The sequence below is a fragment of the Echinops telfairi genome, unplaced genomic scaffold (genome assembly GCF_000313985.2).
Source record: "Echinops telfairi isolate 266 unplaced genomic scaffold, ASM31398v2 ScPeMD7_14;HRSCAF=57, whole genome shotgun sequence".
Taxonomy (NCBI): Eukaryota; Metazoa; Chordata; class Mammalia; order Afrosoricida; family Tenrecidae; genus Echinops; species Echinops telfairi.
This window is the reverse complement of record NW_022103911.1, coordinates 834646-842179: the sequence shown is the minus strand read 5'-3', so window position 1 is coordinate 842179 and position 7534 is coordinate 834646. Positions and strand designations below refer to the sequence as shown.

Here is a 7534-nt window from a genome sequence, read left to right as displayed (position 1 = left end):
GCCGGGCCGGCTGCGCGGGCCCGCGGCCGGAGCGGTGGAGCTGCCAGGCGAGCCGGACAAGTTCGGGGGCGTCTCGGTGCATCTGGCGCGGCTTGGAGCGCTGGACCGCCTCGACCTCGCCGCCTTCCAGAGAGGCCTGCAGGGCAAGTGGCTCCCCGGGACCCTTGCAAAGGACGACGGACCCCGCCGGGAGTCGCTCTCGGCCCCGTCACGTGCGGAGCCCTGGGGGACCCGGAGAGGTCGAGGTGACGCGGTGGCCTCCTTTGGCCAAAGCCTTTCTGAGAGGCCTTTGGGCCACTCTAGTGTGAGAGGCTTGGCACATGCTGTAAACCACAATTTCCTCCTCCTTAAAAGCAAGTAGTAGGACGTCACGGGTTCCTGGTAGTTACGTTGGATACAGAATCTGAAGTGCTTAAAACAGTGTTAACACTCAGTATTTGTTAATTATGTTATTACTATGTACTGAGCCTTGGTACTGCCTCACACTTTCTCCCTACGAGAGAATTACCTCACATTCAAATACAAGCAGTGGACATGAGAAGTTCTGACTGATCCTTTGGTCTATCAGGGGTCCTCAAACTGCGGCCCGCCGCATTTATCTGGCCCGCCGTGTGTTTTTGCCCCGTGTATTTACTTCAAAATAAGATATGTGCAGTGTGCATAGGAATTTGTTCATAGTTTTTTTTAAAAAACTGTAGTCCAGCCCTCCAACGGGTCTGAGGGACAGTGAACTGGCCCCCTGTTTAAAAAGTTTGAGGACCCCCCAAAGTCTTTTGTAAGGTCCAGACCTGGAGTTGGGTTCTATTTACAAAACAGCCTATGTTTTCCAACTAACCATGAACGTTGAGTGGATTCTATCTTTAATAGGACAATTCTCCACTTTTTTTGAAACTTGAGGTCAGTGATATGAAAGAAAACTTGGATACAGGATTCGTCACTTTGGGAGAAGCCATTGCTTTGATGGGGCAGACTGTTTCCATGCCTGAATCTCTATGTTGCATCTTCAATTTGATTATAAGACTTTTGGGGGAAATTGGTGCCAAAAAATCCATTGTCATCAAGTACCGTATATACTCAAGGATATGCCAAGTTTTTATGCACATTTTTGTGGTAAAATTAGGTGCCTTGGCTGATATTCGGGTCGGCTGATACTCGAGTATATGCAGTAGATTCCAACTTAGCCATGGCCTCTAATAAGCTGTGCAAACATAGCCAGTGAGTTATCTCATATGCTTCTGAGACCTGTGCTCAGGGTTTTCAGTGGTTGAGTTTTCAGAAGTAGATCTCTAGGCCTGCCTTCAAAGGCGCCTGTGGGTAATACTTGTGCTTCCAATCTTGCACCACCTAGACACACATCATTAAGAAAACAAACACAAACTCATTGCCATTGAGTCCAGTTCAACTGCCGAGCACTCTAGAACACAGAGTAGCACTGCCTCAGGCTTCCAAGGCCGTGATCTACAGACAGACCCCCGGTGGCCTGGTGGTTAAAGCGCTTGGTTTGAACTAACCAACTATTCTGTGGGAGAAATCTGTAAAGATTAAAACCAAAATCAAATTTTCAGATGCAACTGCTATGAAGTAGATTGCCACACACAGCAACACTAGCGAGCAGAATAAAAATGCCTCATAGGGTTTCCCCGGCTGTGGGTCTATGGAAGTGGGCTGACACGTCTTTCTCCTGGGGAGCAGCTAGTGCATTATAACTGCTACCTTTGGTCAACAGCCCACAGCTTAACCCCTATGCCACCAGCGCTATGTACAATTGTTATTTTTAGGTGCCTCTAAACAGGTTACCACTCACAGTGGCCCTCCATACAACAAAGTACAACCGAGTCCTATGCCGTCCTCTCAGTCGGTGCTCTGTTTGAACCCATTGCTGTAATCACTGGGTCAGCCCATCTCAAGTCACCGACCCTCTACTTGGCCAAGCACGATAACCTTCTCCATGAATAGGTCCCTGCACATGACATGTCCAAAGTATGTGAGATGTGATCCTGCCAGCCTCAATTCTAAGGAGCCATCTGGCTGTACTTGTCCCAACAGATTTATTCATTCTGGCAATCCCTATATAGTCTTCATAATTCAAATGCATCAATTCTTCCTTATCTGTTGTCCAGCTTTTGCATGCATATGAGGCAAGTGAAAATACCATAAATGGATACAAGCCCAAACCCAAACTCACTGCCATTGAGTCCATTTCAACTCATAATGACCCTATAGGACAGAATGGAACTGCCCCTGTGGATTTCTAAGGATGTAAATCTTTTAAAATCATTTTATTAGGGGCTTATACACCTCTTATCACAATCCATACACACATGCTACCAGGCCTTTCTTCAAGGTAATATCTTTGCTTTTTAACACTTTAAAGATATCTTTTGAAGCTGCAGATTTTCCCAATGCAATACCTCTTCTGATTTGCTAACTTTCATGGGCATTGATTGTGGATCCAAGTAAAATAAAATCATGGGCAATTTCAATAGCTTCTCCATTATAATGATATTGCTCACTCCTCTAGTTATGAGGATGTTTTTTTCTTCTTCGTTACCTTAAGGCATGATCGTCATCAGGAAATGCTTGGAGTGTTTTTCTTACAGCAAGCAAGGTTGTGTCAACTGCATAACACAGGTTGTTAATGAGTCATCCTTCAATCCTGATGCTGTGCTATTATTTACATAGTCTATTTTCTCAGATTGTTTTCTCTGCATACAGCTTTAATAAGTGAAAGGGTACCACCATAGCACACACCTTTCCTGACAAGGCCAGCAGTTTGAAACCACTATCAGCTCCGTGGAGAAAGAGTGACTTTCTACTCCCGTAAAGAGATAAGTGCTCAGAAACTCATGGGGCAGCTCTAGTCTGTCCTATGAGGTGAGTCAGAATTGACTGACGACGGTGAGTTTGTTTGGTGTTTTGAATGTTCCTTTATTCTCTCTAATGACTGCCTTTTGGTCTGTGTCCAGGTTCCACATGAATTGTAAGGAGCATTCTGGAATTCACATTCTTAGCAATGTTATCTATAATTGATATGACTCACATAGTCAAATGCTTTGCATAATTGATAGAACACAGGTAAACATCTTTCTGCTATTCTCTGCTTTCAACCAAATTCATCTGGCATAAAAAATGATGTTCTCCATGTTTTCTTCTGAAGCCAGCTTGGACTTCTGTCAGTATTGCAGAAACCATTTTTAAATTACCTGCATCAAAAGTTGACTTGCCTATAATATTAGCCATATTATTCATTAATGTCTGTATTTTGTTGGATCACCTTTCTTTGGAAAGGGTTACAAATGAATCTCTTCCAGTCAGTTGGCCAGCTAACACTCTTCCACATTTCCTGGCATAGATGAGTGAGCACTTCAAGCATTGCATCCGTTTGTTGAAACATCTCAATTGGTGTTCCATCAGTTCTAGTTAAGTCTGATAGACTATCATGAAACGATAACTCCTAAAATGTTTGACTAGGAGCCCTGGTGGGTAGTAGATTATGTATTGGGCTGCTAACTGCAAAATCAGCAGTATTGAATCACCAGCCAGTCCATGGGAGAAAGATGAGGTATTTACTCTTCTCAAGTTACAGTCTTAGAAACTCACAGGACAGGTCTATCCTATGTCCTAGGGTCTCCATAAGTCAGAATTGGTTTGGTTGTTGGCAGTGAGCTTGAGTTGTTTTGGAAAGTGGTTGAATATCAACCACTTCTTTTGGGTACAGTAACTGGGTATCCTTCCATCTTTTGATGCTTACTGCATCATTCAATATTTTACCCATAGGACGACTTTTTACCCATGCAACTTGAGGCTTGTATTTTTCCTTCAGTTCTTTCAGCTTGAGAAATGTCAAGTGTATTCTTCCCTTTTGGGTTTCTGACACCAGATCTTTGTGTGTTATATTTTTCATTGTCTTTTTTGGCTGCCCTTCAGAATCTTCTGTTCAGTTTTTTTATGGCCATCATTTCTTGCATTCCTTTGAGCTTCTCTACATTCAAGACCAAGTTTCAGAGTCTCTTCTGACACCCATTTTGGTCTTCTTTCCTGTCTTTGTAAGTGATCATTTGCTCTTTTCAAGTATTTATACCTCAAATTTTTAAAAGTATACAATTAGAAAAAGGTAAGAACATGAGAGGGATGAATCACTCTACCAACTAATATCTGATTTAACCTTAGAGCTCATTGTATGCTAACTTAAATCAAGAAGTGTTTATTAAAAGCTTCCTTGTGTCTGGTGACATAGAGGCCATAGAGTCGGACTGCTAGCTAGCTGTTCAAACCCACCAGTTTCATCACAGGAGAAAGTGGAGCTGTGTGCTCTGAAATGCACAAGGGCAGTTTTAATTGATTCACTGGCCATGAGCTTTTCATTTTGTGTCTGTCACTGTGTAGGCACATGGATGCAAAAATGAATAGACCGTGGTCTTTGACGGAGGAGCAGCTTCTGTGAACTGAAGAGAGGACATTGACAGTGTTCAACAACAGAGAATTCTTGTTAGGATTAAATATTAGAACCTGTAACACACCCACAGAATTCTTGTTAGGATTAAGTAAAATGATAGATTCGTTTTAGGATTAAGTAAGATTAATAAAGTAATCTGAAAATTAATGAAGGATTAGTAATCTGAAAATAGGAAGGATTCATTTCTTCATTCATAGTTCGGGATGTATATAATGTACTGTGGAGTTCTGGTGGCACCGTGGGTCGTGAGTAAGGCTGTTAGCCACAGCGATGACAGTTGCAAACCAACCAACCACTCTATGGGAGAAAGAGGAAGCTTTCTGCTCCCTACAGATTTACAGTCTCAGAAAGCCACAGCGGTAGTTCTACTCCATGCTATGGGGCCACTATGAGTCAGGATCGACTTGCGGAACATGAGGAAGTTGAGGCATTATGTGCTTTTCATAGTTGAAAGAACTTATTAAGATAATGTATGTAAAGGTCTGGAGCTCTCAGCAGTTAAAAGCCCCAGCTGCTCTGTGAGAAAGACGAGGCGCCCTGCTGCTGTGGAGACGTACTGCCTACAGGGGGATTCTGCTCGGCCCGTGGGGTCACTGGGGGTGTGGAACTTGGCAAGGACGAAATAGTAACATCTTCTTCCCCTGTGTCAATCTCAAGTAATTAAATAAGAGAATTCAAGGAAGTCACAGGCAGAAAATCTACCTTTGTGCTCACCAAGGTGTTATCTGTAATAAAGAAAAATTGGAAATAGCACTAACGAGCAAGAGCAGATTAGATAAGTAGCTCATGCTATATATGATGAAAATTGTATAATCATTAAAACTTCATATGTATACATGGAATTTTAATGAAGTAAATGTGTACAATATAATATGCAGTGAAAAGCATAAGATGCAAACTATATGATGCCAACACCAATACTACATTGATGAAAAAATTTAAAATATGTTTTACTATCTTTCGGTATGCCAGTAAAATGTGAACTTTTGATTTCTTCATTACACCTTTCCTTATTTTCAAAATTTTCTTGAAAATGTCTTTTTTAAAAATAGTTATATTTTAAAGCGATCTTGAACATATCAACTTAAAAAATTATGATAGCACATTGAAGTCCATGATAGTCTCTAGGATGTTAAAAGAAATGGCATTAAAATGGAAATTTAGATTGTCTTAAGTCAGTTTATTTGTCCATTCTGAAGCTTTTGCGTACCTGTTGTGGGACAGGCTTCTTGTGCAGTGAGATAAAGGTCAAAAATATATTGAGTCAGTCCTGAAGGAATTTTATCTGGTAGGAAAATCATCTAAATAAGATGATAAGTATAAGAAATCATGGCAGTTCCAGTGGTGGTGATATGAACAGGACATTGGGGACCTCTCTGCAAATAACCCACCTGTAAAGGAAGTCAAAATTACACCTGGCTTCTTGGACCCTGCCTGAGCTGAGTTTTCATTCATTCCATGCCTTTCACTGGAAAACATTTCTAAATATTGTCTTCCACATTTTAGCTGCAATCCAGAAATGGCGATCAGAAGGTCGAACAGCCATCTGGCTACACATCCCCATCCTCCAAAGCCGATGCATTGCTCCTGCCGCTTCCCTGGGCTTCTGCTTTCACCACGCAGAAGCGGACTCGGCAACACTTACCCTGTGGCTGGGAGAAGGGCCCAGCAGATTACCAGGATATGCCACGCATCAAGTAGGAGTTGCAGGTCAGTTCCACATTTGTGGTAATTCAGAATTAATTTGTAAGGGGTTAGCCTGCTTTCTTACATCTTAAAGCTGAGCAAATAGTTTGTTCAGGTAGAATGAATTATTTAATGAAATGATACCTCCCTTGGGACTATTGCACAATGTTTTTAAATAGAAAATATTTGTCTTAAAAATCAGCAGAGGGCAGCAAAGATAAACATAAGTTAAGCCTCTAGTTTTCCAAAGGCTATGTCCGATCATGTTTTACGCAGTTATTGGAACTTCACTAGTCAAATAGCCTTGCTTGGCTCCACAGTCAAGGCTTTGGAAGCAGCAGTTAAGAGACCAAATGACTCATTGCATTGGATAAATCTGCTGCACAGGACCTCTTTAAAGTGTTGAAAAGCGAGGATGCTACTTTGAGTACCAAGGTGCGTATGTTAAGCTGGGTTATCTAGGGAAATAAAATCATTGACACTCATATATGTAAAAGAAAGAGCCTTAAATTTAAAAGTATGCTTATATCAAGAAGGCATTCCCACCCAGTCCAACTTAAGCCCTTGGGCCTGATGTTAGCCAGAGCCCTCTTCAGACACCTGTGGCTGCAAGCTGCTGCTGCTGAGAGAGAAAGCGGGATGCTGTAAAGGAAATCACAGGCCAGTGGGTGCAGAGCCGCGTGGATCCAAGTTTAGTGGAAACATGGCAGGGTGCCAACAACTCTCAGGTTGACTCCCAGGGTCAGTGGCCCACAAGGGCCAGCCATCCCTGGAGGTAGACATAGAGTCTCAGCAAGCAGAAAAGCAAAAAGGCAGAAAGAGAGGAGAAGAGTCCCCAGTGCTTCTTATAAAAAGGCTATCCACCTCCTAGGAGGCATGGCCAGGCTTTGACCTGATTGACAGGTTGGACTCTACCCCACCCCAAGGGTAAGCTGACATAAAATCTAACTACAACAGTGTGCCTGACCCAACCCATGGTTTTTTGTATCATATCATATGCATATGAAAGTTGAACATTGAATAAGAAAAATGGAAGAAAACTTTGAATTATCATGCTAATGAAGATGCTTCATTGAATTAGGATGCTTTGGGTACTAAAAGTACCAAAGAGCAAACACGTGTATCTTGGGAGAAATACAACTAGACTGCTCCTTCTTCTCTGGTTTTTCCTTATTCAATGTAATGATGGTAAAGGCCTTCAAGAAGGTGGGGTCCAAGTATTTGTCCCTCAAATAAGTGCCCAGGTAATACAGGAGCCATCACTGCAAGTTCCAGGATCACCCTTTGAGAACTCACTCACTCACCCACCCACTGCCATTGAGTCGATGCCACTCATAGCAACCCCACTCTGACTTTCTGAGACTGTAACTGTTTATAGAAGTAGAAAGCCCC

The 7534-nt window shown here is 42.3% G+C and overlaps 1 protein-coding gene across 2 annotated transcripts in view; it reads left to right on the top strand.

Annotated features, from left to right (window-relative positions):
* The first annotated feature begins 128 nt into the window (after positions 1–128).
* Positions 129–7534, top strand: part of NUDT6 (nudix hydrolase 6) — a 46439-nt gene continuing 39033 nt past the window's right edge. Inside the window, exons 1-2 of one of the 2 annotated variants that reach the window (XM_045287390.1) lie at positions 221–245; positions 5963–6166. The gene's annotated coding sequence lies outside the window, so the exon portion shown is untranslated. Of the gene's footprint in view, positions 144–220; positions 246–5962; positions 6167–7534 lie in introns of those variants that run through there. The other variant, XM_045287389.1, reaches the window with a different exon arrangement.